Source organism: Aegilops tauschii, chromosome 1 (genome assembly GCF_002575655.3).
Source record: "Aegilops tauschii subsp. strangulata cultivar AL8/78 chromosome 1, Aet v6.0, whole genome shotgun sequence".
In the NCBI taxonomy this organism is placed as follows: Eukaryota; Viridiplantae; Streptophyta; class Magnoliopsida; order Poales; family Poaceae; genus Aegilops; species Aegilops tauschii.
In genome coordinates, this window is record NC_053035.3 from 249800510 (window position 1) to 249809202 (window position 8693).

Here is an 8693-nt window from a genome sequence, read left to right on the forward strand (position 1 = left end):
GGAAGGGTGCGGCCAGGGAGGAGTCCATCCTCCCCAAGGCACCTCGGAGGTGCCTTCCCCCTTTAGGACTCTCCCTTTATCTTATCTCTTGGCGCATGGGCCTCTTGGGGCTGGTTCCCTTGGCCCATATAGGCCAAGGCGCACCCCCACAGCCCATGTGGCCCCCCCGGGGCTGGTGGACCCCTTGGTGGACCCCCGGACCCCTTTCGGCACTCCCGGTACAATACCGATAAAGTGCGAAACTTTTCCGGCGACCAAAATAAGACTTCCCATATATAAATCTTTACCTCCGGACCATTCCGGAACACCTCGTGATGTCCGGGATCTCATCCGGGACTCCGAACAACTTTCGGGTTACCGCATACTAATATCTCTACAACCCTAGCGTCACCGAACCTTAAGTGTGTAGACCCTACGGGTTCGGGAGACACGCAGACATGACCGAGACGACTCTCCGGTCAATAACCAACAGCCGGATCTGGATACCCATGTTGGCTCCCACATGCTCCTCGATGATCTCATCGGATGAACCACGATGTTGAGGATTCAATCAATCCCGTATACAATTCCCTTTGTCTATCGGTATGTTACTTGCCCGAGATTCGATCGTCGGTATCCCGATACCTTGTTCAATGTCGTTCCCGGCAAGTCTCTTTACTCGTTCCGTAACACATCATCCCGTGATCAACTCCTTGGTCACATTGTGCACATTATGATGATGTCCTACCGAGTGGGCCCAGAGATACCTCTCCGTTTACACGGAGTGACAAATCCCAGTCTCGATTCGTGCCAACCCAACAGACACTTTCGGAGATACCTGTAGTGCACCTTTATAGCCACCCAGTTACGTTGTGACGTTTGGTACACCCAAAGCATTCCTACGGTATTCGGGAGTTGCACAATCTCATGGTCTAAGGAAATGATACTTGACATTAGAAAAGCTCTTAGCAAACGAACTACACGATCTTGTGATAGGCTTAGGATTGGGTCTTGTCCATCACATCATTCTCCTAATGACGTGATCCCGTTATCAACGACATCCAATGTCCATGGTCAGGAAACCATAACCATCTATTGATCAACGAGCTAGTCAACTAGAGGCTTACTAGGGACATGGTGTTGTCTATGTATCCACACATGTATCTGAGTTTCCTATCAATACAATTCTAGCATGGATAATAAACGATTATCATGAACAAGGAAATATAATAATAACCAATTTATTATTGCCTCTAGGGCATATTTCCAACAGTCTCCCACTTGCACTAGAGTCAATAATCTAGTTCACATCACCATGTGATTAACACTCACCGGTCACATCACCATGTGACCAACATCCAAAGAGTTTACTAGAGTCAACAATCTAGTTCACATCTCTATGTGATTAACACTCAATGAGTTCTGATTTGATCATGTTATGCTTGTGAGAGAGGTTATTAGTCAACGGGTCTGAACCTTTCAGATCCGTGTGTGCTTTACGAATATTTATGTCATCTTGTGGATGCTACCACGCGCTATTTGGAGCCATTTCAAATGATTGATCTACTATACGAATCCGGTTTACTACTCAGAGTCATCCGGATTAGTGTCAAAGTTCGCATCGACGTAACCCTTTACGACGAACTCCTTTTCACCTCCATAATCGAGAAAATTCCTTAGTCCACTAGATACTAAGGATAAGTTCGACCGCTGTCATGTGATCCATTCCCGGATCACTATTGTACCCCTTGACCAACTCATGGCAAGGCGCACTTCATGTGCGGTACACAGCATAGCATACTGTAGAGCCTACGTCTAAAGCATAGGGGACGACCTTCGTCCTTTCTCTCTCTTCTGCTGTGGTCAGGTCTTGAGTCTTACTCAATACTCACACCTTGTAACACAGCCAAGAACTCCTTCTTTGCTGATCTATTTTGAACTCTTTCAAAATCATGTCAAGGTGTGCGTTCTTTGAAAGTATCATCAGGCGTCTTGGTCTATCTCTATAGATCTTGATGCCCAATATGTAAGCAGCTTTATCCAAGCCTTCCTTTGAAAAAACTCCTTTCAAAGAACCCTTTATACTTTCCAGAAATTTTACATCATTTTGGATCAACAATATGTCATTCACATATACTTATCAGAAATGTTGTAGCGCTCCCACTCACTTATTGTAAATACAAGTTTCTAACAAACTTTGTATAAACCCAAAAACTTTGATCACTCCATCAAAGCGTATATTCTGACTCCGAGATGCTTGCTCTAGTCCATGGAAGGATCGCTGGAGCTAGCATACCTTTTAGCATCCTTAGGATCGACAAAACCTTTCTGATTGTATCACATACAACCTTTCCTTACGAAAACTGGTAAGGAAACTTGTTTTTTGACATCCATCTGCCAGATTTCATAAATGCAGCTAATGCTAACATGATTCCGACGGACTTAAGCATCACTACGGATGAGAAAATCTCATCATAGTCAACTCCTTGAACTTGTGAAAATACTCTTTGCCACAAGTCGAGCTTCACAGATGGTAACATTACCGTCCACATCCGTCTTCTTCTTAAAGATCCATTTATCTCAATGGCTTGCCGACCATCAGACAAGTTCACCAAAGTCCATGCTTTGTTCTAATACATGGATCCTATCTCGGATTTCATGGCTTCTAACCATTTGTCGGAATATGGGCCCACCATCGCTTCTCCATAGCTCGTAGGTTCAGTATTGTCTAACAACATGATATCTAAGACGGGATTATCGTACCACTCAGGAGTAGTACATATCCTTGTCGACCTACGAGATTTGGTAGTGACTTGATCCGAAGTTTCATGATCACTATCATAAGCTTCCACTTCAATTGGTGTAGGTGCCACAGGAACAACTTCTTGTGCCCTGCTACACACTAGTTGAAGTGACGGTTCAATAACCTTATCAAGTCTCCACCATCCTCCCACTCAATTCTTTCGAGAGAAACTTTTCCTCGAGAAAGGACCCGTTTCTAGAAACAATCACTTTTGCTTCCAGATCTGAAATAGGAGGTATACCCAACTGTTTTGGGTATTCTATGAAGATGTATTTATCCGCTTTGGGTTCGAGCTTATCAGCCTGAAACTTTTCACATAAGCATCGCAGCCCCAAACTTTTAAGAAACGACAACTTAGGTTTCTCTAAACGGTGTCGTCTCAACGGAATTGCGTGGTGCCCTATTTAAAGTGAATGCGGTTGTCTCTAATGCCTAACCCATAAACGATAGTGGTAATTCGATAAGAGACATCATGGTATGCACCATATCCAATAGGGTGTAGTTATGATGTTCGGACACACCATCACACTATGGTGTTCCAGGCGGTATTAATTGTGAAATACTTTCCACAATGTCTTAATTGTGTGCCAAACTCGTAACTCAGATACTCATCTCTATGATCATATCACAAACATTTTATCCTCTTGTCACGACGATCTTCAACTTCACTCTGAAATTACTTGAACCTTTCAATAATTCAGACTTGTGTTTCATCAAGTAAATACACTCAGCATCTACTCAAATCATCTGTGAAGTAAGAACATATCGATATCCACTGCGTGCCTCAGCACTCATTGGACTGCACACATCAAATGTATTACTTCCAACAAGTTGCTCTTCTTATTCCATCTTACTGAAAATGAGGCCTTTCAGTCATCTTGCCCATGTGGTATGATTTGCATGTCTCAAGTGATTCAAAATCAAGTGAGTCCAAACGATCCATCTGCATGGAGTTTCTTCATGCATATATACCAATAGACATGGTTCGCATGTCTCAATCTTTTCAAAAACGAGTGAGTCCAAAGATCCATCTACATGGAGCTTCTTCATGCGTTTTATACCAATATGACTCAAGTGGCAGTGCCACAAGTATGTGGTACTGTCATTACTATCTTGGCATGAACATGTGTATCACTACGATCGAGATTCATTTTAGGTGCAAGACCATTGAAGGTATTATTCAAATAAACAGAGTAACCATTATTCTCCTTAAATGAATAACCGTATTGCGATAAACATAATCCAATCATGTTTGTGCTCAATGCAAACACCAATCTCGATGGTAGAGGGAGCATGCGATGCTTGATCACATCAACCTTGGAAATACTTCCAACACATATCGTCATCTCACCTTTAGCTAGTCTCCGTTTATTCCATAGCTTTTATTTCGAGTTACCAACACTTAGTAACCGAACCAGTATCTAATACCCTGGTGCTGCTAGGAGTACTAGTAAAGTACACATTCATATAATGTATATCCAATATACTTCTGTCAACCTTGCCTGCCTTCTCATCTACCAAGTATCTAGGGTAGTACTGCTTCAGTGACCGTTCCTCTCATTACAGAAGCACTTAGTCTCGGGTTTGGGTTCAACCTTGGGATTCTTCACTAGAGCAGCAAATGACTTGCTGTTTCATGAAGTATCCCTTTTGCCCTTGCCCTTCTTAAACTAGTGGTTTTACTAACCATCAACAATTGATGCTCCTTCTTGATTTCTACTCTCGCGGTGTCAAACATCGCGAGTTGCTCAAGGATCATCATGTTTATCCCTGATATGTTATAGTTCATCACGAAGCTCTAATAGCTTAGTGGCAGTGACTATGGAGAACCATCACTATCTTATCTGGAAGATTAACTCCCACTCGATTCAAGTGATTGTAGTACTCAGACAATCTGAGCACATGCTCAACGATTGAGCTTTTCTCCCTTTGTTTGTAGGCTTAAGAAACTTGTCAGAGGTCTCATACCTCTTGACGTGCGCACTAGTCTGAAATCCCAATTTCAGTCTTCGGAACATCTCATATGTTCTGCGACGTTTCAAAAACGTCTTTGGTGCCACAATTCTAAACCGTTAGCATTACGCACTGAACTATCACGTAGTCATCAAAACGTGTATGTCGGATGTTTCGCAACATCTACAGACGACGCTGAGGTTCAGCACACCGAGCGGTGCATTAAGGACATAAGCCTTCTGTGCAGCAATGAGGACAATCCTTAGTTTACGGACCCAGTCCGCATAATTGCTACTATCAACTTTCAACTAAATTTTTCTCTAGGAACATATCTTAAACAGTAGAACTAAAGCGTATGACATAATTTGCAAAGACCTTTTGACTATGTTCATGATAATGAAGTTCATCTGATTATTTAATGAACTCCCACTCAGATAGACATCCCTCTAGTCATCTAAGTGATACATGATCCGAGTCAAACTAGGCTGTGTCCGATCATCACGTGAGACGGACTAGTCATCATCGGTGAACATCTCCATGTTGATCGCATCTACTATACGACTCATGTTCGACCTTTTGATCTCTTGTGTTCCGAGGCCATGTCTGTACATGCTAGGCTCGTCAAGTCAACCTAAGTGTTTCGCATGTGTTCCGAGGCCATGTCTGTACATGCTAGGCTCGTCAACACCCGTTGTATGCGAACGTTAGAATCTATCACACCTGATCATCACGTGGTGCTTCGAAACATCGAACCTTCGCAACGGTGCACAGTTAGGGGGAACACGTCTCTTGAAATTTTAGTGAGGGATCATCTTATTTATGCTACCGTCGTTCTAAGCAAATAAGATGTAAACATGACAAACATCACATGCAAATCATAAAGTGACGTGATATGGCCAATATCATCTTGCGCCTTTGATCTCCATCTTCGAGGCGCGGCATGATCACCTTCATCACCGGCATGACACCATGATCTCCATCATCGTGTCTTCATGAAGTTGTCTCGCCAACTATTACTTCTACTACTATGGCTAACGGTTAGCAATAAAGTAAAGTAATTACATGGCGTTTTCATTGACACGCAGGTCATACAATAAATTAAGACAACTCCTATGGCTCCTGCCGGTTTTCATACTCATCGACATGCAAGTCGTGATTCGTATTACAAGAATATGATCAATCTCATACATCACATATATCATTCATCACATCTTCTGGCCATATCACATCACATAGCATACCCTGCAAAAACAAGTTAGATGTCCTCTAATTGTTGTTGCATGTTTTACGTGGCTGCTATGGGTTTCTAGCAAGAACGTTTCTTACCTACGCAAAAGCCACAACGTGATATGCCAATTTCTATTTACCCTTCATAAGGACCCTTTTCATCGAATCCGATCCGACTAAAGTGGGAGAGACAGACACCCGCTAGCCACCTTATGCAACTAGTGCATGTCAGTCGGTGGAACCTGTCTCACGTAAGGGTACGCGTAAGGTCGGTCCGGGCCGCTTCATCCCACGATGCCGCCGAATCAAGATAAGACTAGTAACGGCAAGTAAATTGACAAAATCGACGCCCACAACTACTTTGTGTTCTACTCGTGCATAGAAACTACGCATAGACCTAGCTCATGATGCCACTGTTGGGGAACGTAGCAATAATTCAAAATTTTCTACGCATCACCAAGATCAATCTATGGAGTCATCTAGCAACGAGAGAGAGGAGTGCATCTACATACCCTTGTAGATCGCGAGCGGAAGCGTTCAAGAGAACGGGGTTGATGGAGTTGTACTCGTCGTGATCCAAATCACCGATGATCCTAGCGCCGAACGGACGGCACCTCCGCGTTCAACACACATACGGAGCAGCGACGTCTCCTCCTTCTTGATCCAGCAAGGGGGAAGGAGAGGTTAATGGAGATCCAGCAGCACGACGGCGTGGTGGTGGAAGTAGCGGGATTCCAACAGGGCTTCGCCAAGCGCTGCGGGAGGAGGAAGATGTGTCACGGGAGGGAGAGGGAGGCGCCAGAGCTTGGATTGCTGCTGCCCTCCCTCCCCCCACTATATATAGGGCCAAGGGAGAGGGGGCGCAGCCTTGTCCCTTCCTCCAAGGAAGGGTGCGGCCAGGGAGGAGTCCATCCTCCCCAAGGCACCTCGGAGGTGCCTTCCCCCTTTAGGACTCTCCCTTTATCTTATCTCTTGGCGCATGGGCCTCTTGGGGCTGGTTCCCTTGGCCCATATAGGCCAAGGTGCACCCCCCACAGCCCATGTGGCCCCCCCGGGGCTGGTGGACCCCTTGGTGGACCCCCGGACCCCTTTCGGCACTCCTGGTACAATACCGATAAAGTGCGAAACTTTTCCGGCGACCAAAATAAGACTTCCCATATATAAATCTTTACCTCCGGACCATTCCGGAACACCTCGTGATGTCCGGGATCTCATCCGGGACTCCGAACAACTTTCGGGTTACCGCATACTAATATCTCTACAACCCTAGCGTCACCGAACCTTAAGTGTGTAGACCCTACGGGTTCGGGAGACACGCAGACATGACCGAGACGACTCTCCGGTCAATAACCAACAGCGGGATCTAGATACCCATGTTGGCTCCCACATGATCCTCTATGATCTCATCGGATGAACCACGATGTCGAGGATTCAATCAATCCCGTATACAATTCCCTTTGTCTATCGGTGTGTTACTTGCCCGAGATTCGATCGTCGGTATCCCGATACCTTGTTCAATCTCGTTACTCGTTCCGTAACACATCATCCCGTGATCAACTCCTTGGTCACATTGTGCACATTATGATGATGTCCTACTGAGTGGGCCCAGAGATACCTCTCCGTTTACACGGAGTGACAAGTCCCAGTCTCGATTCGTGCCAACCCAACAGACACTTTCGGAGATACCTGTAGTGCACCTTTATAGCCACCCAGTTGCGTTGTGACGTTTGGTACACCCAAAGCATTCCTACGGTATCCGGGAGTTGCACAATCTCATGGTCTAAGGAAATGATACTTGACATTAGAAAAGCTCTTAGCAAACGAACTACACGATCTTGTGCTAGGCTTAGGATTGGGTCTTGTCCATCACATCATTCTCCTAATGACGTGATCCCGTTATCAACGACATCCAATGTCCATGGTGAGGAAACCATAACCATCTATTGATCAACGAGCTAGTCAACTAGAGGCTTACTAGGGACATGGTGTTGTCTATGTATCCACACATGTATATGAGTTTCCTATCAATACAATTCTAGCATGGATAATAAACGATTATCATGAACAAGGAAATATAATAATAACCAATTTATTATTGCCTCTAGGGCATATTTCCAACAAGCGGCTTGTATGGCATGCGACGATCCCGCGTTTCAAACTGCGCTGACTCGGGACTCGGGCTCGTCGCATGCTCGTGGGCCCTGCGTGAACTCAGATGAAAATACTTTCTATATGAAAGTTGCTCAGAACGATGAGACGAATCCGGATACGCAGTCCGTTCGTCCACCACACCTCCCTAACCTATCGAACTCGCAACTTTCCCCCTCCGTTTCATCTGTCCGAAAAATGCAAACTTCGGGAAAACTTTCCCGGATGTTTCCCCCCTTTGCCGATATCACCTACTACCGCGTTAGGGCACACCTAGCACCGCGTATTGTCATGTTACGCTTTGTGTTGTTTTGATTGCTCTGTTATTTATTGTGTTCCCCCTCCGTTACTTCTTTCCGGTAGACCCCGAGACTACCGGCGACCCCCAGTTCGACTACGGAGTTGACGACCCCTCCTACTTGCCAGAGCAACCAGGCAAGCCCCCCCCTTGATCACCAGATATCACCTATTCTTCTCTATACTGCTTGCATTAGAGTAGTGTAGCATGTTACTGCTTTCCGATATCCTATCCTGATGCATAGCCTATCCTTGCTACTACTGTTGTTACCTTTACCTGCAATCC